Here is a 24,685-nt window from a genome sequence, read left to right on the forward strand (position 1 = left end):
GTTGCAGGGCTGAAGCACTTCCTGGAGGTGAAAGAGGAGGTCCTCCCAACTGCTACTGAAGACAGCTATGTAACTTTTTTGACTCCCCTCCCAGGCAGTCAAGGACCTTGTTGTGACACAGATCCACTCAGGCGAACCCCAAAATCTCCACATGAGCCTTGAGCTCCACCTCTTTTCAGATTTTGAGCTCTAGGTCCTTACCCAACAAACAGTTGTCAGGCATTGCAGAGCTCACAGCAACTTTCAATAGACATGTAATTCCCCGCCCCTACCCACTTAAATAGGACCGGGCCACAGAATAATTACCCTATCTATTGTCAGGCACCATAACTTGGTGTAATCCAATTGGGAATCACCAGCTGACTCACTTCCATTGTCATTCATTTTTTTAAATGTATTTATTATATTACGCCAATGCCAATGAGCAAGAAAAAGCACAGTACATTATAGATGAAGCAATACTGACCAAACTAATGACGCAGTTTAGAATAAAACAAGCATATCATAATAATTTGTGCAATAAAAAATACGGAGAGAAAAAGGGGAAATAAAGCAACACATCACGATAGAAATCATAGATCTTTTCAAAGTTACAGTAATTCATTAATTCATAAATGAGTTGCTATACAATTCACAAAAATGCTGCGGTTCATTCTCGAGCAACATAACAGAGACCTCTATTGCAACGTCTAGTTATATCCTAACAGGTTGAACCTATGGCTGAAACCTAAACTGCACCATACAACATTTCTCTAATCCCATTTCATAACTAGCAATGCATATTTCATATTTTGGGGGTGGAAATCCAGCTCAACTACAGGAATTTAAGAATTCATTAGATCTAACATCTTGCCCCAGACTCTTTCTCATAATTTACTGTTACTATGACTTTAAGGATATAAAGGTTGGACTCAAGATCACAGATTGTGAAAAGTCTCGCTCTCCGTATTTCAAAGGACCGGTGCTTCTCTCTTCAACCAATGTGAGGCAATGCATAACCGTGCCACTAATGTTGCCACAAGGATCAGATGCGTTTGTTTTCTCACAGTCCGGCTGGTCAGTGACTCATCCAACAGACCTTGCAGCATCATTAAGGGTGTAAGGGTAACAGATAAACCTATATCAATCAGGAATTGTTCCATCCTCCCTAATAACTGCCTTAATTTTGGAAACATGAAAAACACATGAAGTATTTCCGCCTGTTCAGCCCCTCGCCAAGTGCATTTACCTTCAACTGCCCCTCCCCATTTCAATAATTTTGCTGGGGTGTAATATAAATTAAAGATAGTTTTATAGTGTTGTGCCCTCAGATTAGATGAGATTTAAAACTTCTTCCCCATCGCAATGGATTTCTGTAGTATTTCTCTGTTCTTATCGAATTTTAAATTCCACTTACGATTTTGGATCTCCAAATCATCCATCTGAGATTCTAGGAGCCTGATTGCCTAACTTAAGGTGTTTGTAGACATTGCAGTGATACTATTTTTCTTTCTACACAGAAAATCTCGGATCTGTAATAACTTAAAGAAATCAGCCCTTAACAATAAGGATTTTTTCTTCCAACTCAGAATATGAGCTAATCTGATCATCATAATGTACTTATCTCCTTTTATCACCATCCTTCTATAACTGTATCCCAGAAGATGGAGGTAGCAATAGTGAAGCAGATGTAGGTGTATAGTAACATTTCCTACCAAGTTAAAGACATCTTCTAACTCGCTTCCAAACTTTATTAGCAGCTACCAGAACCTTGAATCAAGTCTTTTTATAATAACTAGGTTCCAGGTCCTTCAACAACCCTCCCTTACCGCTATGCCCATTAGCATTTGGTATATAGATGGAGCTTCTGCAGCATGTATATTGCCCTCCCCTGTTAATAAAATGAGCATGTTGTGTAGAAGACAGACCCAGTATTAAAATGTAAAATTAGGTATTGCCCAACCCCCCACCCGATTTCTAGGTAGAGTCATGAATTTCATTGCCATTCGGGGTTTCTTCTGACTCCAAATAAAGCTAGCACAGAGCAATTGGGGGTTTTGAAGCTGGTCTTATTTAGCTCCAGAGATACAGCCCTAAAGAAAGAAAGTCCTTTAGGTAGGAAGCTCTTTTTAAAACACTGCACCTTCTAATTAATGAAATATGCTGGCGTTCAATTCTATCAATCTCGCTTTTAATTTTACCAAGGAGAGTGGATCAATTTGGTACTAACAATTGATCAAAACAAAGTCTGATTTTAATCCCTAAATATACTACTTCCTCAGCAATCCTTGGATCATCAATAAGAGCCTGATTAATACAAATAATCTGTTTTTAGCGGCATTTAATTTATAGCCCTAAAGTAGCCAAAACTGTTTAACCACCCACTCAATTTCCAGCACTGCTGGATCTGGATTAACAGATTTAACCCGTTGCGTGCTGCCGTCGGCCATTGGCCGACGCGGCCTCGCCCACCTTTTAGAATGCTCGCACTGCGCCGAAATATGGCAGCAGTTAAGACATTAATAGTTACATTGCATTCAAGCATAGTTAGAAATGGGTCAATATACAGAGCAAACAAAAGGAGTAAACAGTGACACCCTTGTCTTGAGCCGTTGGAATAGATACTGTATCTGATTTTAGGCCCATTGAACACATTCTAGCAGAAGGTGTTCTATACATGGCCCTTATTGCTGTTATAAAGCCTGTTCCAAATCCTTGCCAGCGCATTATTGCCCAAAGAAAGTCCCAAGAGACATGGTCAAATGCTTTTTCGGCATGAAGTAAGATCAATCCAAGCAGGGCTTGTTGTGCATTAGCGACATCGAATAGCGGGACAACCCTACTTAAGTGATTGACAGTGCCTCTTCCAAGGATAAAATCATGTTGCTTATGTGATACAAGAGGAGCAGTGACCCTAGTTAAGTGGCTAGCCAAAATCTTTACATAGAATTTACCAATGCAATTCAATTGAAAAATGGGTCTATATGATCCTGGCAGCGTAGGTGGTTTGTCCCTTTTTCTAAAACTTCCCAGGAAGATGGAATCTGGCCCTGTTGTGCCCCTTGGAAAGTTGTCAACATATCTTTTGCAAAGTTCTGAAAAAAAGTTTTATGAAACTCCAAGGGAAGCTTATTGTGGCCATTCATACTGGCACCTGTGTTCCTCAGAGCCTCAAAAACTTGCCATTTGATGGTGACCCATTGCCTATACTTTGTAGTATTTCATGGCATACGGATCTTAGGAACCATCTTGCTGTAACCTAGGGACACTAGGGTTATTCCACTAACCCCACCCATTGACTAGGACAAATTCCTTCCCCAACACTATGCTGCCACTCCTGGGTTCTGTCCTCCAGTGGGAGAGTGTGCTCTTTTTGGACATGTGATATCTCCTTTGTAGTGTCTATGCTCACCACAGTATTAGAACTTGTGAGATTTGGGATGCTGACTTTTGTCAGGGTCATTTTGTTTCTGGTTGCAAGATTGGGAATGAGAACCAGATCCTTTCCTTTGTGAATAATGTTGGGGGGTCTTTACAGAACTCCTTCTTTTTACCTCCCACTCTTTCTTCTATTGGGAACCCTGAATGCCCTTTTTTGAGCTCCCTCCCCCCCCCCATAACTCCTCTTGGACACTCTGGTGCTAATTCAAATGTCTGGCTCCTCAGCAAGCTTCCTGGTGTCAGTCAGCTTGCTATCCCCTTTTCTCATGAATGTGCTCCTTCAAAAATAAGTTGCACAACCCTTCAAAATCATCAGCTTTGCTGCCTCTTCCCAAGCTCTTCACTGACTTACCAGCATAGTCCAGGAAATCCAACCATGTCTGTGTAGAGAGTTTGTGACTATCTCTGAACCATTGTCTGTACTTCTCAGGTATTCATAGGTCTTGTGATGGGGTGATGTCGTTGTTTCCGGCGTTGGGGTTGGAGAGCTCTTTCACGATGTTGAAGAGTTCCTTGCTGTTGTGTGCGTTGTTGTCCAGCCGGTCCTTGAATGCAGTTTTCTTAGTGGCGCGGATGAGTTGGCGGTGCTTCCGGGTGGCAAGCTTGAGGGCGGTCATGTTGTCCGGTGTTGGTTCCCTTCTCCAGGCTTTCCCGAGGGCTCGGCAGTTCTTCTTGGAGCTCTTGAGTTCGTCGGTGAGCCTTCTTGCTGCCGGGTCTGCTAGGCGGGGTCCTCAGTGGGGCGAGTTCGTCCGCGCAGTTGATGATCCACTTCGTGAGGTTGTCGGCGGCCTGGCTGGGGTTCGCTGAGCTGGCGGGGGGGTGCTGGCTCAGGGAAGCGGCGAGCTGGTCGGCTGTGGTCTTGTTCCAGCTTCTTCGAGCAACCGGTTGCTGGTGGTGGTGGATCGTCGTTCTTCTGAAGGTGAAGTGGACGCAGCTGTGGTCCATCCAGTGGAGTCCAGTGGCGTGGCTGAAGGCAATGTGTTTGCTGGATGAGAAGATGGCGTCGAGTGTGTGTCCGGCGAGGTGGGTGGGGTGGATACCAGCTGCTTGAGTCCGAGGTTGGCGAGGTTGTCGAGCAGGGTGATGGTGTTGCGGTCGTTGTTGTTCTCCAGGTGGAAGTTGAGGTCCCCCAGGAGGATGTAGTCGGCGGAGGGGAGGGCATGCGGGCTGATGAAGTCGGCGATGTCCTCGCTGAATTGTGTGCGCGGTCCGGGGGGTCGGTAGATCAGGGTGCCTCTGACGGTGGTCCTCGGGTCGGTGCGGATCTGGTAGTGTAGGTGTTTGGCGGTTTTCAGGGTGTCGTCGGTGTTGGTCGTGATGTGGATGGTGTCCCTGTGGATGATGGCGATGCCTCCTCCAGTCTGTTTGATGCTGTCTCTCTGGGTGATCTTGTAGCCCTCTGGGATTGCGATGGCGATGTCGGGCGCTGAGGAGTCGTTTATCTAGGTTTCCGTGAGGAAGGCGACGTCAGGAGCTGTGGTGTCGAGGAGGTTCCAGAGTTCGATGGCGTGCCTGTGTACGGAGCAGGTGTTGATCAGGATGCACTTGAGGTGGTTGCTGCTGGTGATCGGCTTGGCGGGTGCTGGGGTGGGGTAGGTCCGGATGCAGGAGAACTTGCAGGCGTTGCAGCTGAAGGGTCCGTGGGTGTGCTTCGGGGTGGCTCTGTAGCATCCAGGGATCCCGCCGGTGTTGAGTGCGATGAGTTCGGTGGCATTGTAGGACAGTCGGGTCGTCTTCTGTCGGTGGGGGCCAGGGGTCCTGGCACTGGGCTCGGTCCAGGCACAGACGGGCTTACCTTTGGCGCGTCTTCGGCGCACAATCGGCGCGCCCGCTGCGCGTGACCGCTGCGCGTTCGCACGGTCGCCATATATGGCGAAGTGCGAGGGAGGGCGGAGCAGCTGGGAGGCGGGAGCGGGGAGGGTACAGAAGGAAAAAAGGGGCGGGGTTAGCGGCGGTGGCGGGAAGCGGGGAGCGGGGAGGGATGAGGCGGGGGCAAAAAACAGGCAAACAGGCACTGAAGGGAAACACAATTACTATTCTACACAATAATACAGGGGTACAAGGCACTAAAGTAAAACACAAATACTATTCTAAACAATAATACAGGGGTACAAGGCAAGATAGCCGGTCAGGCGAGCACAGACCACGCCGCTCGATGGCAGGGGGTGTGGTCACGCAGCGGCAGCCGGGGCAGCGAGGCAGGCAGGTGGGGAGGCACACGCAGCAGCTGGTGGCCGTGAGGCGCGGGGGGTGTCCTAGACTAGGTCACACTCACCTGCGTCGCACGGTCGCCATATATGGCCAAGTGCGAGGGAGGGCGGAGCAGCTGGGAGGCGGGAGCGGGGAGGGTACAGAAGGAAAAAAGGGGCGGGGTTAGCGGCGGTGGAGGGAAGCGGGGAGCAGGGAGGGATGAGACGGGGGCAAAAAACAGGCAAACAGACACTGAAGGGAAACACAATTACTATTCTACACAATAATACAGGGGTACAAGGCACTAAAGGAAAACACAAATACTATTCTAAACAATAATACAGGGGTACAAGGCAAGATAGCCGGTCAGGCGAGCACAGACCACGCCGCTCGATGGCAGGGGGCGTGGTCACACGGCGGCAGCCGGGGCAGCGAGGCAGGCAGGCGGGGAGGCACACGCAGCAGCTGGTGGCCGTGCGGCGCGGGGGGTGTCCTAGACTAGGTCACACTCACCTGCGTCGCACGGTCGCCATATATGGCCAAGTGCGAGGGAGGGCGGAGCAGCTGGGAGGCGGGCGCGGGGAGGGTACAGAAGGAAAAAAAGGGGCGGGGTTAGCGGCGGTGGCGGGAAGCGGGGAGCGGGGAGGGTTGAGACGGGGGCAAAAAACAGGCAAACAGGCACTGAAGGGAAACACAATTACTATTCTACACAATAATACAGGGGTACAAGGCACTAAAGGAAAACACAAATACTATTCTAAACAATAATACAGGGGTACAAGGCAAGATAGCCGGTCAGGCGAGCACAGACCACGCCTCTCGATGGCAGGGGGCGTGGTCACACGGCGGCAGCCGGGGCAGCGAGGCAGGCAGGCGGGAGGCACACGCAGCAGCTGGTGGCCGCGCGGCGCGGGGGGTGTCCTAGACTAGGTCACACTCACCTGCGTCGCACGGTCGCCATATATGGCCAAGTGCGAGGGAGGGCGGAGCAGCTGGGAGGCGGGAGCGGGGAGGGTACAGAAGGAAAAAAGTGGCGGGGTTAGCGGCGGTGGCGAGAAGCGGGGAGCGGGGAGGGATGAGACGGGGGCAAAAAACAGGCAAACAGGCACTGAAGGGAAACACAATTACTATTCTACACAATAATACAGGGGTACAAGGCACTAAAGGAAAACACAAATACTATTCTAAACAATAATACAGGGGTACAAGGCAAGATAGCCGGTAGGGCGAGCACAGACCACGCCGCTCGATGGCAGGGGGCGTGGTCACGCGGCGGCAGTCGGGGCAGCGAGGCAGGCAGGCGGGGAGGCACACGCAGCAGCTGGTGGCCGTGCGGCGCGGGGGGTGTCCTAGACTAGGTCACACTCACCTGCGTCGCACGGTCGCCATATATGGCCAAGTGCGAGGGAGGGCGGAGCAGCTGGGAGGCGGGAGCGGGGAGGGTACAGAAGGAAAAAAGGGGCGGGGTTAGCGGTGGTGGCGGGAAGCGGGGAGCGGGGAGGGATGAGACGGGGGCAAAAAACAGGCAAACAGGCACTGAAGGGAAACACAATTACTATTCTACACAATAATACAGGGGTACAAGGCACTAAAGGAAAACACAAATACTATTCTAAACAATAATACAGGGGTACAAGGCAAGATAGCCGGTCAGGCGAGCACAGACCACGCCGCTCGATGGCAGGGGGCATGGTCACGCGGCGGCAGCCGGGGCAGCGAGGCAGGCAGGCGGGGAGGCACACGCAGCAGCTGGTGGCCGTGCGGCGCGGGGGGTGTCCTAGACTCCCTTAATCATGCCGTAGGGCGTCGACGCGTTTCGATGGTTTCAGTGATCTATTACCATCTTTATCAAGGCTATATGTTATTCAGTCTCTCCTACTGATTGGCACTGGTTGGTTGCCCGTAGTTTAGACCTCCTGCGGATAAACATATTACCGTCAGTGTCTTATTAAGGAGTTTCATTATACATTTTGTGGTGCTTCTTCCCAGTGATATTGACAGTCTTATTAATATTAACGGTACACATTTACTAAATTATCTCTTGTCTATCCATACATTACAATATTTCTCATATTTTTGGCCTATTTTTGGCAGTTTTGATACATGGCAAAATAAAATCTCAAACATGGCAAAATAACATCTCATTGCTAATTGGTTTCAAAAATTCATATATAGCATGTACAGCTTGATTTATTGCATCCTTGTGATTCATCTATATACACTGTATCACCCATTTTCCTTATTTCATTATCGGGTTTGGTTTTACTATGTCCCCTTCTTAATACTCTGCCTATCTCACTGTTTGCTCTATCTTTGGTCCTAGCTTACCTCCTAGCCTTTTCCCATACACTTTCACTTTATCATTTACCTTTCACATGCTACAGAATTTCATGATCTTTCTGCTTAGGCAATCGAATTGCCTGAGCAAACCAAACCCGATAATGAAATAAGGAAAATGGGTGATACAGTGTATATAGATGAATCACAAGGATGCAATAAATCAAGCTGTACATGCTATATATGAATTTTTGAAACCAATTAGCAATGATTTGTTATTTTGCCATGTATGAGATTTTATTTTGCCATGTATCAAAACTGCCAAAAATAGGCCAAAAATATGAGAAATATTGTAATGTATGGATAGACAAGAGATAATTTAGTAAATGTGTACCGTTAATATTAATTGGACTGTCAATATCACTGGGAAGAAGCACCACAAAATGTATAATGAAACTCCTTAATAAGACACTGACGGTAATATGTTTATCCGCAGGAGGTCTAAACTACGGGCAACCAACCAGTGCCAATCAGTAGGAGAGACTGAATAACATATAGTCTTGATAAAGATGGTAATAGATCACTGAAACCATCGAAACGCGTCGACGCCCTACGGCATGATTAAGGGAGTAAAAAAACCTAACCTGCAGATCAATAATCATTTATTCTCAGGACTGTGTTTATATGATACCCCAGAAACGTGCAATACCTATTGACAAATTTTATGTCTTTGTGTATGTCTCTCCTTTTTAAGGTTTATTAATGTCAAGTGTCAGATTATATTGTTTTTTATAATTGTCAGGTGGAATCTACATGTATTAGAGACTGTATTTTACGAATTTGATGTAAAAAATTATTTTTTTGTTGTTTTTTTTAACCGGTGGCTCTATATGAGACCTTTTAAACATTGAATTGTATTTGTACGAATATGTTTTTTTATAATAATAAAACAATGAACTATACTGCTGTGGTTAGAGTGTATTAGTTAGTATAAGAACCTAGGGCGCCTATACTTGGGTTGGCTGAGAAACCCATATTTGGGGTCTTGATCTTGAGACTTGGTTCACCAAGGGATAACGTTTTTTACTGTTGAAGTGCCCTATTCCCCTGGTTGCAAAGGGGTCCCTCTCATTTTTGAAATAGTTACTCATGTTAGACATTAATTGTACCCAAATTTACAATACATTCATTGTTCTAACGGTGGCCACTGCCCCTCCCTGCCTCACTTGTTCTTACCTGAGCTCGGAGCAGGACGCAAGAGCAATCCTTGCCCACTAGCGGCTGCATGGTCCCCGGATGCTGCATGTGCATTGTGCAGCTGCCTGTAGTAGTAGCCACCGTTGTAGCCACCCGGGAGCAGGATAGTAGTAGGAGGCTGGCTGTGGGGTCCAAGGCCCTTGGTAGAAGCTCTTGAAGTCATGCACAGTGAGCGCCCCATTGAGAGGCTCCCCCAAGCCAGGGTAGAGGAGTGGGCTTCCCTGGTGCAGCAGCACTGAGGCCTTGCAGCGGGGTATGGTGGCCAGAAGGCATCACTCACCCAGGGGATGAGCAGATTAGGCTGCTCTGTCACAAGCACTGACCAGCTCTGATGGATGGGCAGCTCCGGCCACCATACGTCTTTATGTGTCCTTCACGTGGGGGAGAAGCGCCTTTGTCAGTTCTGGGAATGAGCCACCAGCCACGGATCCGGTGACAGCCACCGAAGAGGTAGGAAATTGACGCAATTAGCGGAAGGTGCCATTGTGCAGCAGAAGCACTTATTGAAGGGAGGGGTGATGGTGGAGAGAGTTAGAGGGCACTCAGAACAGCAGTAGGGTGAGAGTCAGTGATATGTTACTAAGCGAGGGGGCAGGAGTGTGGAGGGACGGAGCGCCCTACTGGGGTACCACTGAGAGCTCTGTGGGTCTCGGTAGCGGAATAGACTATGTTAGAGGTTTGAGGTGTATTCGCAGAGCGCTGCACGGGCACCTATAAAAAAAGAGCTTGGCAGAAGTGAACAGGATTGTGGGGGTGAGCGGACGCGTACCAGTAAACTCCGCTCCGGCAGTGGGCAAAGTTTTTGCACAAACTTTCCGCTCCTGGGCAGAGCGCATAGTGACAAGACTCCATGAACTCCTCCTTTCGAGCAGAGTTCACCGCCCACCCCTACTTAAGAGGCAATGTGTAAAGTGTTTATGTAACACTTCAATTACAGTAACTCAATGACACCACCACAAAAAGACTCCACGTAGATTTAGAAAGATAGAGAGTAGATATCTGAGAAAAACAAGACCAGGATGAAAAAAATTTAATAAGTAGAAGGCAAGATACAAATTTTTAAAGGATAAACAAAAAATAGTTCTTAGAAGTCACTAGCGGTCAAAAGATTACTTAAGGTCGCGAGGGACAGGTGCAAAGTCAAAGTTTGGACAGACTGTGATGGAGGGCACTTCGGCTACAGGACCCAGGCAGATCTTGCTGGCAGAAGAAATACCTTGGATGGAGCTTTTGTCAATGTAGAGAATCTACTGCGGGGAGCCATGCAGAGAGGGCACGGCATCATCATGAGCCTCTTTGATGGCAATACAAAGCTTTGTTGTCAAGCTGCCACTGCATCATTGTTGAACCACACATGCTGTGGATTCTTCGTCATTGAACAGCCTCTGTGTTGGCAGCGAAGTGGCACAGCGGAGGAAATGCAGTCAAAGCAATGCAGAGGTTTTTGCAGAAATCAGCTGCAAAATGTACTTCAGAATCCCAAAATTGGAAGGGGAACCTCAGGCAAGGGTAAGACTAACAGATGGCAGAATCCAGCAGCACCAGCAGGATTTCAGGAAGTCTTTTGTGTGCGAGAGACTTTGGAAAACAGAAGGCAAGCCAGCAATCCCTTGGCGTCACTCTGGGTTCAAGTGAAAGAGTCCAGTCCTTGCCCCCAGCAGAGAAGAGATCAGCAGGCAGCATGGCAGCTCAGCAAAGCAGAGAAGTAGTTCCTCACAACAGTCCGTTTCAGCACAACAGTCTTTACTCCAGCAGAGTACTTCCAGATCCAGTTGTGCAATGATTTGATATGGCCAGAGCCTTAGTAATTATAACTAAAAGTTTTTTGATGTATGGGGTGACTTGAAAGGAAATCTCTGAAGTCCACAGTGATCCCTTTCAACCCAACCCTGACTCTAGGCTACCAGTAGGGGAAAATCAGGCCTTTTGTGAGGGCAGGACACAAGCTATTCAGATGTAATTATGAGTCATCTCTTCCCCTTCCTGCCCAGGAAACTATAGACAACAATGAGGAGAAATTGTTATTTCTCACCGTTGAGCCACTTTAATGGTTCCCCTGGGGAGGCGTTATAATCTGACACATTCCCAGGTTACAAAACCTTGTAAATCTGGGAATGAATCAGAAACCATGGGTGGTCCGTGGGAACACCCACAGCAACGCTCATGGAATGCCACATTCACATAGGGTAATGCATGAAAGAGGACCATATGTACAAGGCCATGAAAAGTAACGCAGGGTGGCTTTGCATGGCCTTGTAAATATGGCTTAGCATTGTGCACCACTGGAGCATCACAAAAAGTGATGCTCTGGTGGTGCAAAGGCCTTGTAAATATGCCCCCAGGATTCCCAGGACCTGCACCACTTGAGATACAGGAAAAATAAACTGACAAAACATTACTCAAAGATGGGGCAACTGGAAACTTTACTGCATACGGTAAACTAAGCCTTAGTCGAGACCAAAATATCTATTTCGATTCTAGTGTCTCATTAGCAGCTAACTCTCTGAAGGAACTCTTTCTGATTCGATAGTGACTTGTAACATCACTAAATAGCTCTACAACCCCAGTTGTTTCCTACAGGTTCTATGATAAATGTATGCCTTCTTAATTTAAAAATAAATGTAACATAATTTGGTAACATCAGCAACACCAGCCCAACAAAAATTGAGGTGCTGCCATATGTTCTTCGTAGCAGTGCTCATTCCAGAAAATGAGATATTCTAACTAGCATTTCCCTTTGCAAACATCCTCTCTGATCACTGCAGACATAAATTTCTTACTGATCAAAGGGTTAATAATCCAGAAATGTAAGTATGCCATTATAGGGTCTCTCTGAACCTCATTGATTTTAGCTAATCCTGCAACGTCTTCTCAAAAATTGCCACCTTTCCTTTTTGCTTGCTGTAAGGGTCATCTTTTTCATAAGCTTTAAGAATTTTAGGAATATGTACTTTACATTGTTGTACAAGATCTTTGAGCCAGATGTACGCAAAAGGTAAATCTGGCCTTTTGCGACAGCTAAAAAGGGTTGTAGAATGTACAAACCTTATGTTGCGAGTTAGTAATCTATTACCGACTCGCAAAATATGGTTTGCGCTTCACTATTAGGAAGCGAGTCACAGTGGGAAGTATGATTGTTTTGCGACCACAACTTCAAGTTGGTGATAAGCAATTTGCAAACAGGAAGTGGTCCCCGAGGAACCCTTTCCCCTTTGTGAATGGAGAGGCCAATTTTTTTTTTAAAAGAAGTGGTGTGGGAGTTGAATCATGGAACAATATATCACATTTATCACAGAGTTAGAAACAATCTTATTGCATCTGTACATGAAACCATGTATTCTGATGCTAAGAAATGTAGTACAAGCATGCAGGTGGTACCCAAATGTACTTAAAAACTTCAACAAAGATATCATCAATCAGACTGTCTAAGCCAATTACAAAGATGAATTCAAGACAATTACTTTCTCCTAAACCCTCAGAATTGGATTTCTTGAAAGTCTCCTAGAAGTAAACTCGAGCTCAGTCTTTTGGACTCTTTGAACTGGAGCTTTTCCATCAACACCAGCCTGATCTACAAAATTAATACATATCGCTCTAGCTGCGACCCCTTTCCCCCTGCGACACCAGGCATTGCCTTGAAGGAACTAAATTTTACAATAGCGGACTATACTTACCGATAGCCCATAATATAACATAAAAGAATAATAAGGCAGTCTGCAATGGAGAAGGCCGAGTCGTTTATTCAATCAAATGCAAGCCCTGAAAGGGGAGCCTCGGTCTACATGACCCATGGAGGTGCGCAGAGGAGACTAATGAAATGCAAGAGATACAAAGTATATATACACGTTTTCACACATTCAGGTTAACACCCTACAAGGAAGAATACAAGTTGTCAGTGAGCCAGCAGGAAAACCCATATAAGGCACCATTGATTGCTAGTAGCTGAGCTGAAGCTAATCCGGGGGCAGGTCAGTGAGATGCCCTCTTGTCTATCTGGAGCCCGGGGAGTACAGGAACGGTCTCTGCTAGAATGCACGCATCCCACAAGAGGGGCAGGTGCGACTTTGAGTTTCCCTGAGCTACGTACAAAGGATCAGAGAAGCAGACTGAGCAATTTAGCCTGGTTTCGTATCCTAAACTAAACCATGTGATTTCAGGGAAACAGTACATGAACGAGAAGAAACGAAACACAGTGGCCCCGGCTATACCAATAGGTCTGAACGAGCCTTCATATATCTATCATTAAATTGACATACATTGTTTACTTCTATGCAGTTATTAATGCGTATATGCGGTTATGTGGTTCATAGTGGGCCAATCATGGATATATATAATTTTATATCTCAACAGACGGCCCTTTTGGCCTACTATGGCCAATATAACTATTTTTATTCTACAAACACTCCTTCATCAATTTGCATGAGGTCTGTTACTTCCTTTTGAATCATTAGTTTGTCTACCTTCTCTTGTCGAGAAAGGGTCAGAGCAGACGTTATCTTAGTGGCACAAAAAGTACAGCATGCCGGGCCACATTGGAGGCATAAGCAGCATGTGAAAATTATTCCAAATGTTCCTGCCAAGATCATGAATATCTTCCAACCCCAGGTAGCTAACAGGCCCCAGAACCACCCACTGAGGGACTAAGTACCGTTCTCTTCATGTAGCTCGCTAGCTAATCGATGTAATATTTTATGGCAAGATGTATGGTAGGGGCCGAATAAGGAATGAAAACGCAACAAGAGCTGCCGATCACGCGGCAAGCTCCGCCCCTATCCGCCAAGATGACGTCTAACACCATCCGATTTTGAAGAGAGACAAGTCTCGTAGCCTGAAGCTCTACAGTGAGGTTGGTCAAAATTTCGGTCGTGGTCTGGACCACGTTTTCCACAATTCTAGACAAACGCCTTATATTCCGACTATTAAAGATCGGACCCCAGAATGGGACCAGGCCCTTGGAAATTTCTACAAACTGCTGCAATGAGGTATCGGTCTGATCAGTACTGTCAGTATCAAAGCTTCTAATGGTCCTATTAGACTCTATTTCCCTCTTCATTAGCTGATGAGTTCTATGGTAATCAGAAGGGGCAATATACACAGGAGGGTAAAGAAAGGGCAGATAACACCGTCCTGCCCATCCTCGTGAAAGCCAAGTATAGGTATTTTCCCCGCAAACAAAATATACATTAGGGGGAGTGATCATCGGGGGAGTACTGTCGGTCTGCAATGTATAAGTATAATTACAGGTACTACTCCCTACCTTAATATGACCTTGCCCCCTAATACAAAACAAAGAAGTGGAATTTATGATGGGGATTGGCAGGGCTCTGTCATTTGTAACATTGCGTTCCTTAAAATGCTGAAAACATAAAGTGGAATTAAAAAGTTCAAAATCCTGCGTTTCTTCTTGCAACCAGGTATCATTTTTAGAGTCAGTATATACATTCATACAGGCATTTGGATCTAAAGTAGGGGTGGGCGGCCAGCTACGCTCCGTGCACGGAGTGTGCGTAGTGCCGCCTACTCCGCATTTTGCGGAGCGGGCATAGCCAGGCGGCACTATGCACGCTCCGCAGATGGAGCGTAGCTGGCCGCCACCCGCCTCCCTCCCGCCCTCCCTAAATACTTTAAATTAAAGGAATAAATTCATTTAAAACGCACTTACCTTGCCCGCCGCGTCCCCGGGGCTCGCTATCTTCCGTCTTCCGTCTTCTTTCCTAATGCGCATGCGCGGGCGGCCGCGCATGCGCATTTTCTCGTGAGAAATGCGCATGCGCGGCCGCCCGCGCATGCGCATTAGTAAAGAAGACGGAAGATAGCGAGCCCCAGGGACGCGGCGGGCAGCGGCGGGCAAGGTAAGTGCGTTTTAAATTAATTTATTCCTTTAATTTAAAGTATTTAGGGAGGGCGGGAGAGAGGCGGGAGGCGGGTGGCGGGGCTGGCGGCCAGCGGTGTTTGCGGAGTGGGGCTACTCGGAGTGCGGAGGTGGGCGTAGTTTCTCGCCCACTTTGCGTAGCTCCGCGAAGCCCCACTCCGCCAACTCCGCCCAGGGTTAATCTAAAGAACCCTGACCTTCATCTCCTTCAGCATCAAATCCTTGGTGTCGCTCTATATATTTTAGAATGGCTTCATAATCCCTTTCAGAATATATTTTGGGATTTACAACATAATGAGAGTACATCAACGATAACAGTTGCCACCATGCTTCGCAGCTGGCTAAATACGATAAAGGGAGAGAGATGAATAACTCATGTTGATGCATAACTGACGGTAACAAGCCACAAACCCAACAGTTCGTTTTGTTCGTGGTACTGTGGGTCTGGTGTAACATCTCAATAAAAACATTCTTTGAATAAGTCGCCCTATGCCTAGCCTTATGCGGGAGCAGAGAATAAAAAAGGTGTTCCTCTGGAGCAGGAGTAGTTTTCAACAATTTCTGCACTGGATGTTGAAATTCTAAGTATACAAACACACACATCATTATTACAGTGATTAGAACAATAAAAACAACGAATGCCACCTTCACTCTTGTGGGCCATCCGGAAAACAACTGCATATCATGAAAATGGCGCAGAGGAGCAAGAGGTCGTTCATCCTCCATCATAAATCGATCAAAGGGAAACATACTCTCTAACAGTCAAATCTACAACTAATCTTCGTATCCACAAAGCACACACACCACCAGAGGGTTTCTTCTTCCCACCAAGGGATCTTCTCCCTGTGTCCGTTTTTCAGAGCCTCACAGGCAGACCCTTATCTCTCATCCAAGGAAAAAGCAAACTTTCAGATTCCAAAGGTACGATTGCGGCCCTTAACTCAGTCTTTCTTTCTGAACAGAGCCTATTACACAATGTTCCAAGCTCTCTGCGAGTTCAGTCCAGTGTCTCGCTCAGCACCCCAATCACACTACTCGACGTTTTTTATCACAAAGTCTTGGTCTAATTTCTTCCATGAGAGAGTGGGGTGCCGTGCTGTTTTCGGGGCCGCAGATCGTATCGACAACGGCCAGGTTGCTCCTGGTCAGAAAACAATTCAGTGGCATGGGTAACAGACTCGGTCACCTCTTGTGCTGCCTCGGGACTGGCAGGTGCTTCTGATTGAGCTATCTCACCTTGCCCTTCAGGCAACACTGCACTTGATTGCCCTTTTTCTTGAGCATCCGAAAAGGGAACAAAGCTTTGAATCAATTCTCCTTCCTGACTCGGCACTCCGTCTTTGTTTTGTCGGTCAAAGGGCAGGGGCAGCGGGAGGCGCTTGACGTGGCTCACATGTATCCAGTGTTTGCGGCCATGCACCTTCACCACCGTCCTCATCACCAAGAGAATTTGATAGGAGTCAGACCATCTGGGCTCCAAACTCGATGTTCGTTGATAATTCTTCACCAGTATCCACTGGCCAGGCTCCAATCGATGTCCAGGACAGGTAGTGGCTGCAATGTGTCTGATACCTGTTGATGAATAGAACGTAAATCTTTAGTCAAAGCATAAAGGTAATCTGTCATCAATGGATAATCAATATCTCTAAAAGATCTGGGCCTAGGGACTCCCCACACATTTGCAGGATGGCCAAATATGACTTCATATGGGGACAAACCAGTCCTAGAATGAGGAGTCGTTCTAAGGGATAGCAAAGCTAATGGGAGGGCATCGGGCCACTTTAATCTAGTGTCTGCACAGATTTTGGCAATTTTAAGCTTCAATATGCCATTATATTTTTCGACCAGGCCCGCTGATTGTGAATGACTAGAGGCATGGAATTTTTGTCTAATTTTTAGTCCATCACAAACACTTTGTACAAGTGTGGCATTGAAATGGGGCCCGTTGTCCGACCAGATAATTCGGGGCAAACAAAATCTACGGAAAAACTCCTTGATCAGAACTTTCGCCATGGTAATTGCAGTAGCATCTTTGGTGGTGTAGGCCTCGACCCATCTACTAAAAGCACATACCACCACCAATACATACTTCAAATTATTCACACGTTTCATTTGTATGAAATCTATCTGTAAGACTTCAAAGTGCAAAGATGGTGGGGCAAAATTGCCACTCAAAACAGATTCTCTACCTCCTGGGTTATGTTGTAAACACACCGGGCAATATTTGACAATGTGGACCGCTATTTTGCAAATGTTGGGGTTATTCCATACCGGGTCTAATACTGTGCTAATTCCTTTAGCACTGATATGGCCCGGGCCATGCGCCATGGTGACTACTGCATACACCAGTGCATTAGGGAGCAACCATCACTGCTTCTCAGATCGGTCTATCCAACATCCATTCTCATCTAGTTTCCCAATCTCCCGTTCCCACCTCTGCATTTCTTCGACAGTTGCTTCTTTCTGTAATTCTTTCACACTTTCAAGGGTATTATCAAAAAGAGATGTTTTGGTGGGCCATCGGGCAGATGTACTGAGAAACATGGGACTTCCTTTAGCCTGAGCCGTTTCTTTTGCTACTGAATCGGCAAAGGCGTTCCCCTTTCCAGTAGAATCTTCAACCTTCTTATGTGCACTGCATTTAATAATGGCTAACTTCTTCGGTAAGGTTAGGGCAAATAACAATCGATCAATCAAGGGACCATGCTGAATTTTCTGGCCATGTGTAGTAAAGAAACCCCACTCCCTCTACAGCCTCCCAAAACTATGGGCAACGCCAAAGGCGTATTGGCTTTCTGTAAAAATATTCACCCTTAGACCTTCGCTAATTTCACAGGCTCTTAACAAAGCTATTAGTTCAGCTGCTTGGGCTGAGTGATGTGAAATCCTTGCGGTTCCCACTACGGTCTTTAAAGTGGTAATGGCATATGCAGCTGTTGCAGTGCCATCTGGTAACTTAAAGCAAGAGCCGTCCACATATAATTCCCCATCTGGTTCAAGTAAAGGGGCGTCAGTTAAATCCACACGTCCCTTTGTTTCCTCTTCTGTTCTAAATACACAATCATGGATATCAACTCTTTCATCTTTCTCAGGGAGAGTCAATAACGTGGCGGGATTCAAAGTAGTGCATCTTTTAATAGTAATGTGAGGGGCAAACAATGTCAATTCATATCCTGTCAATCTAGCACTTGTGAGGTGTTGCGTCTTGGTCCTATTCAGAAGGATATCCACAGCATGCGGTACCATGACTGTGAGATTAGTGTTAAAGACTATTCCTTCTGACTGTCGGATGGCCAGTGCTACTGCAGCAGTGGCCCTCAGACAGCTTGGGAGGGTGCGTGCAACAATATCCAAAACTGAAGAGAAAAATGCACAGGGTCTCTGTTTCCCACCAAAAGTCTGTGTTAACACTGATAATGAACAACCGTCTACCTCATGCACATAAAGTGAATAAGGCTTTCGGTAATCTGGAGTTCCCAACACAGGTGCAGAACAAAGAGCAGACTTTAAAGATTCAAAGGCTTCTTGACATTCATCCGTCTAGGGTAGGGGTTCATGCACATATTTGGTTGTCAATTGCAACAAGGGTTTAGAGAGAAGTGAATAGTTAGGAATCCATTGACGACAGTAGGAAGTTATTCCAAGAAAAGCACGAACATCACGTTGAGTACGAGATACAGACATGTTAGTTATAACAGATATTCGTTCAGGAGTAAATCGCCTCCCCGCTTTCGACAGAAAATGGCCTAAGTAGGTCACTTCCTGTCGACAATATTGAAATTTAGAAAGGGACACTTTATTTCCCTTCTTAGCCAAATGGTGTAACAATTTCACCGTAGCCTCTTTGCATCCCTCTTTAGTATCAGAGGCCACTAGTATATCATCTACATACTGAATAATGGCATTTCTGGCTGGCAGAATCAATTCATCAAGAAATGCTTTTAAAGCTTGGCTATAAATACTGGGACTTTCAGTGTAGCCTTGAGGAGCACGTGTAAATCTGAAACTTCGGCCAGCCAATGAGAATCCGAAGATATGCCTACTATCTGGATGAATCAGGATGCTAATGAAGGCATTCTTCAGATCTATTACCGAGAAATACTGAGCTGTGGGAGGAATCATAGTTATAATGGCAGTTATATCAGGTACCACTGGATACTGTGGAACCACAATTTTATTAACTGCTTGAAGGTCAATCACAAAACGATATGTGTTCTTATAATCTGGAGCACCATCAACTGGTGTTTTCTTCAAAATCGGTAAAATCGGACTATTACAAGTATTTGCTGCTGTTTCTTCCACTACCCCCTTTTGAATGAGATCGCAAATAATGTTTAACATAGCCCGTTCACCTTCAGGTGAAATTTTATACTGCGGAATGCGAGGCAGCTGCGCATTAGGTTTCAGGGTAATGGACACGGGGGCTATCTTTAACAGACCAACGTCAGTGTCTCCTGTTGCCCACAAAGTCTGAGGAATTGTGGAGAATTCAGGGGGAAGACGCTCATTCTTCGCAAAATATTGAGCGTCCTTCAAAGAGGGTTTCTGCATTGTCAAATATACACCATCAGGTGAACAGTAAATCCGGGCGTGTAATTTCTTTAAGATATCTAAACCCAAAAGGTTCTCACCACAATTAGATGTCAACAGAAAAGGGGACTGTACAGAAATAGGACCTACAGTGAAAGGCAAAGGCTTAGAAACGGGGCTTACCACAGGTATTCCAGAGAATCCTACTGATACATTATTTTGGCCAGACAGAGCAGCCCCTGGGACCATTGTATGAGCAACTGAACTATTCATCGCTCCAGTATCAAATAGGAATTTTCGTGATGCACCCAACAGTTCCCCTTGTACATAAGGTCCCTCTTGGTCAACTGGTACTGTAATTTGGCCCCCTCTCTGTCCTTGGCTGTCTCATGCATAATCTTGTCCATCCTACCCATCGTAATTCTCATTATAGTACTGCCTATTCTGTGGACTATCAAAAAATTATTTCGGGAATCCTCGTCTTCCCTCCGCATACTATTTCAATTGACATTTACCCGGCCCGTCCTTGTCCCCTACTGGGGCCGTTTCTTGCCATCAACAAAGGACAGTCCGCCCTCCAATGCCCCTCCTGCTTACAATATGAGCATTGATTAATGCCGATATTTGGGGGACCTCCTCTTCCTCTACCTGCTCCTCTCTGGAAGGAACCACGCCCACTTCGTCCCGCATTCTGTCCTCTACTAACTTGCTGCAACAAGACTCTAGTCTTTAAATCTTTTGTTTTCTTTTCAGTCCTTTCCTTGCTCTCATTCTCTCGATGCTCATAATACTGAGCCATACTGAGGATCACGGACGGGGTAGCCGTAGTCCACGTACTCTGAGCTGTCTGTAGGCGGGACATAATCTCTCGTACTAGATTTGTCACAAATCTATTTACAAGCAGTCTTATTCCCCCATCTGTGGATAAATCCTGCCCACTAAAATCTATGAACGTTTTCTCAAACTTGGTGAAGAAATCCGAGACACTCTCATCCTTCTTCTGTTTACAGGCGGCTAACTTATCCCAATCTATTTTCTTAGGAGGCAGGAGGGTTTGCATGTATGTGATGATTTTATCTGGTACTGCTAAAATTTAATCTCGCGGTTTCTCTCCAGGCTTTTGTTCCTTATCCCAAGTTTTCAGTTGATCCCACGTTCCCCCTAGCTCGGGAACGTGATCCGTATCATGTATCTGTCTCCAAATATCAACCGGGGTCAAAAGGCCGAAAAACAACTCAATATCTGGTATGGTCATGATCGCTGAGTTGACAGCCTCAGCCAATTCCTTGTAATAAGCAGTGGGATTCTTACGAGGGTCAGGGAGCTGGGCTTTCAATGTAAGGACCTAGCTTCGTTTCCAAGGGGTATAACCCATTGTTCCTAAAGCCTTGCATCCACCCTTGCTCTAGTTACATTGCCCCCGTTATCTGTAAGTTCAGGTAATTCTGGAAAGAAAAGAGGATGTACCTCTCTCATAGGATTCTGGGTTCCCCAATCTGCACATTTCTGATGCATTCGCTCCCGATACTGCAAGAGAGTCGCTACATTCTGATATACTTCATCGGACTGTAGCTGGAATTTGTGGGCTCGTTCTCTTATGTCTCTCAATATTTGTGGAGCGAGTCCCTCCTCAAAACACTGTTCCCATAACGAAATCAACCAAATCGCCTTATTTTCTAAAGCTAGTTGCCGCGCAACGGGCTCGAAATCTTTCATAGTACTCCAAATATCTTCTATTGTATAAATGGCATTCCGCATCCATTGGGATGGCTGATTTACTATAGCCTTCCGTTCTTCCATACCTAACGAGGATCTGGTACAAATACTTTGGTCGCTCGAATCCGACCCAAGACGTTTAGGTGTAGTGTCTAAGGTAGCCAAAGCTCGGGGATCTATAGTGCTTTGAGCCGGAGGGGAGAGAAATACTGGGCGTAAAATGGAAGGGACAACCAAGTCTGGTAGTAACGAAATCAAGGGTGAGGTATATGGTCGGAGTGAGGGAGGGGGAAGCAGCGCACTCCGTACAGACCCGTCAGGCGGGCTGCAGCTACTGCTCCCGTAAGATCCTTAATGACCGACGCAGTCCCTGGGTGATCTATTCGGACTAAGGGCACTGCTGGGTACAAACCCTGTGGAGCGTAAGGAGGAGGTGGACGAGGTTCTAACAAATCCTCTATCTCATCTCCAGTATCGGATCAGGCCACATAACTCTTGTCTGTCTCCAAACGGAACTGCCTGTCCATTTGGGCAATATTTTCCTCAACTTTTCCTTTATCATAAGCTATGGCTTTTTGGGTTATAGTCTGCCCAGATTTAATCCTTCCCAGTTTCTCTTCCCTTATTCGCCGTTGTTTAACCTCCTTCAACCATAGGTTCAAGGAGTCAAACATTGACTGGCGACTTTTCTTCATAAACATTTTATTCTGCGAGTAAGCAATCTTTTTCTCATCAAACGACCCTGTTAAAGGCCATTGCAATTCAGTATTATCCTTTACTATATTTATGCCATAACGTATTAAACAAAATTGGTGTGAGACCATGTTTAACATACATATCAAAACTGGGGCTTCCCTCGGGAGGGGCAGGCTGTCTTTCTTCCAGCCGAGCACTTCCCTGACAGCAGCATCCAAAACATATTTTGCTAAAACAAGGCATGATTAACAATGATATCACAATTCTTATAAGTCTTCAATCATTCCTTTCATATGGGCGTGCCCTGCTCACCATTCACTCTCTCATACTCTTTCTATTTCTCACACATGTAAAGTAAAGTGTGTCAGGGTAACAAATGAGCTCAATACAAATTCAAATGCAAATGACATGTCTTCAAATACGAACGGAGTACGTCGACTCCCGTTCGGGGAATCAATTCAAAAAGAATCCCAGACCAATCCGAAATTCAACCACAAACAATCCACTTGGTAGGAAAACCACAAACACACTTCCTAGGTATCCCCTTGTCGCATTCTGGTTGAGCCGGTGTTTCGGGGCACGAAGCTCCAGAACCCTAGCTTACCCAGCTGCTCCCAGGGCTTCCCCTCAGTGAATTTGGCCAAGCGAGCTCTCCGTGCTCCGCAAGGCACCAAGTATTATCTGAAATACCAAACAAATCCAAGGGGTGTCTGCCCGTGCAGTCCCTGCACCGCAACGTCAGACCCTTTCTGATTCACCTTTGTGGACCAGCTTCCCCGACCACCAACAAAAAGCAGACTGCTATTTCCAAGTGGACACTTCCTCCAAGCGTCCGTTTATAAATCTAATCAAAAAGTTCACTCACCTGGTGCACTCAGGCCGATCCTGACTTCTCCACTGCCGATTTCTAGACAGACCGGCATAGTCTGTGTTTCTCTCGGGTTAAGCCCGTAGGACTCCGGCGTAGGGTCTTCAGCAGCTGGGAGGGATACTGGACTCGAGGGCGGACTCTCCAATAGTCTAACCACTAATGGGTGTTTCGGATCAAAAATACTTCTTGTCCACCCACTCGGCCAGAACTCCTCCCTGTCCCTTCTGCTCCTGTTTATAGGAGGGACCGACCCTATTGTGGAGTCCCGGCGGAGTCGCCAACTGAAGGAATCAAATTTTACAAGAGCGGACTACACTTACCGATAGCCGATAATATACCATAAAAGAATAATAAGGCAGTCTGCAATGGAGAAGGTCGAGTCGTTTATTCGATCAAATGCAAGCCCTCACAGGGGAGCCTCGGTCTACATGACCCATGGAGGTGTGCAGAGGAGACTAACGAAATGCAAGAGATACAAAGCATATATACGTTTTCACACATTCAGGTTAACACCCTACAAGGAAGAATACAAGTTGTCAGTGAGCCAGCAGGAAAACCCATATAAGGCACCATTGATTGCTAGTAGCTAAGCTGAAGCTATTCCGGGGGCAGGTCAGTGAGATGCCCTCTGGTCTATCTGTAGCCTGGGGAGTACAGGAACAGGCTCTGCTAGAATGCACGCATCCCACAAGAGGGGCAGGTGCGACCTTGGGTTTCCCTGAGCTACGCACAAAGGATCAGAGAAGCAGACTGAGCAATTTAGCATGGTTTTGTATCCTAAGCTAAACCATGTGATTTCAGGGAAACAGTACATAAACGAGAAGAAATGAAACACAGTGGCCCCGGCTATACCAGTAGGTCTGAACGGGCCTTCATATATCTATCATTAAACTGACATACATTGTTTACTTCTATGCGGTTATTAATGCGTATATGCGGTTATATAGTTCATAGTGGGCCAATCATGGATATATATAATTTTATATCTTCAAAACTAAGGCAGAAGCTTTAAACTAACCAAAAGCGGCATGAATATGCTTTCTGTGTATGTATTTGTGGCAAATACATGAAGGCAGGTGAGTATAACGTGCATATATGTAGCTTATTTGCTAGGTAATAACTAACAGGAATACCTTAGTAAGGGGGAAGGTAAACAGAAGGGTTATAATTCAACAATTAACGTTTATTTATGTTTGTTTCTATAATAGTTGTTGTTCTTGCCTGTGAAGCCTAGAACAAGATGGACGTCTCCATAAACTCTGTGATTGAGATGCAGTACGCATGTGCGTGGTAGAAAAGGCTGCAAGTCGAATATGACCTGCTTGAGCCAGCAGAATGATTCAAGGGTAGTGTGCTCTGAAAACCTGACTGACGGCCAACAAAATGAACATTTGTATTGAGAACCGTGAGAAAGGAACTGAATATTGCCATTTAAAGGACATGGACGAAATATACATTATAAGAACAATGATGAAATTCATTGCGCTGATTTAGCCGAAGTTAAACCATAAGATGATGAGGTTATGCTCATCCACCGCTTGGACTGACCAATCAAAACTGTAGAAGACCCCAAATGTTACAGAATTTAGATAAATTAGATAGAGAAAAAGGGTATAAAAGAGTACGTCCGGACTTAAGAAAAAACTCTCTTCGTCGATTTCCATCTGTGTATCCTCACATGCTGTCGGAATGCTGAGTTTTCCTGAGGCGTAAGAACTTTTAAATTTTCTGAACTTTAACTTTGCTTGAATTAATAGGAGTCTTTAGATGAGGTTAATAGCTAGAGAGCATAGGGAGGTGAACTTTGGGAACTATTATGTCTTTTGCTAATATTCTTGTCCTATAACCTACTAATA

The sequence above is a fragment of the Lissotriton vulgaris genome, chromosome 10 (genome assembly GCF_964263255.1).
Source record: "Lissotriton vulgaris chromosome 10, aLisVul1.2, whole genome shotgun sequence".
NCBI classification, from domain to species: Eukaryota; Metazoa; Chordata; class Amphibia; order Caudata; family Salamandridae; genus Lissotriton; species Lissotriton vulgaris.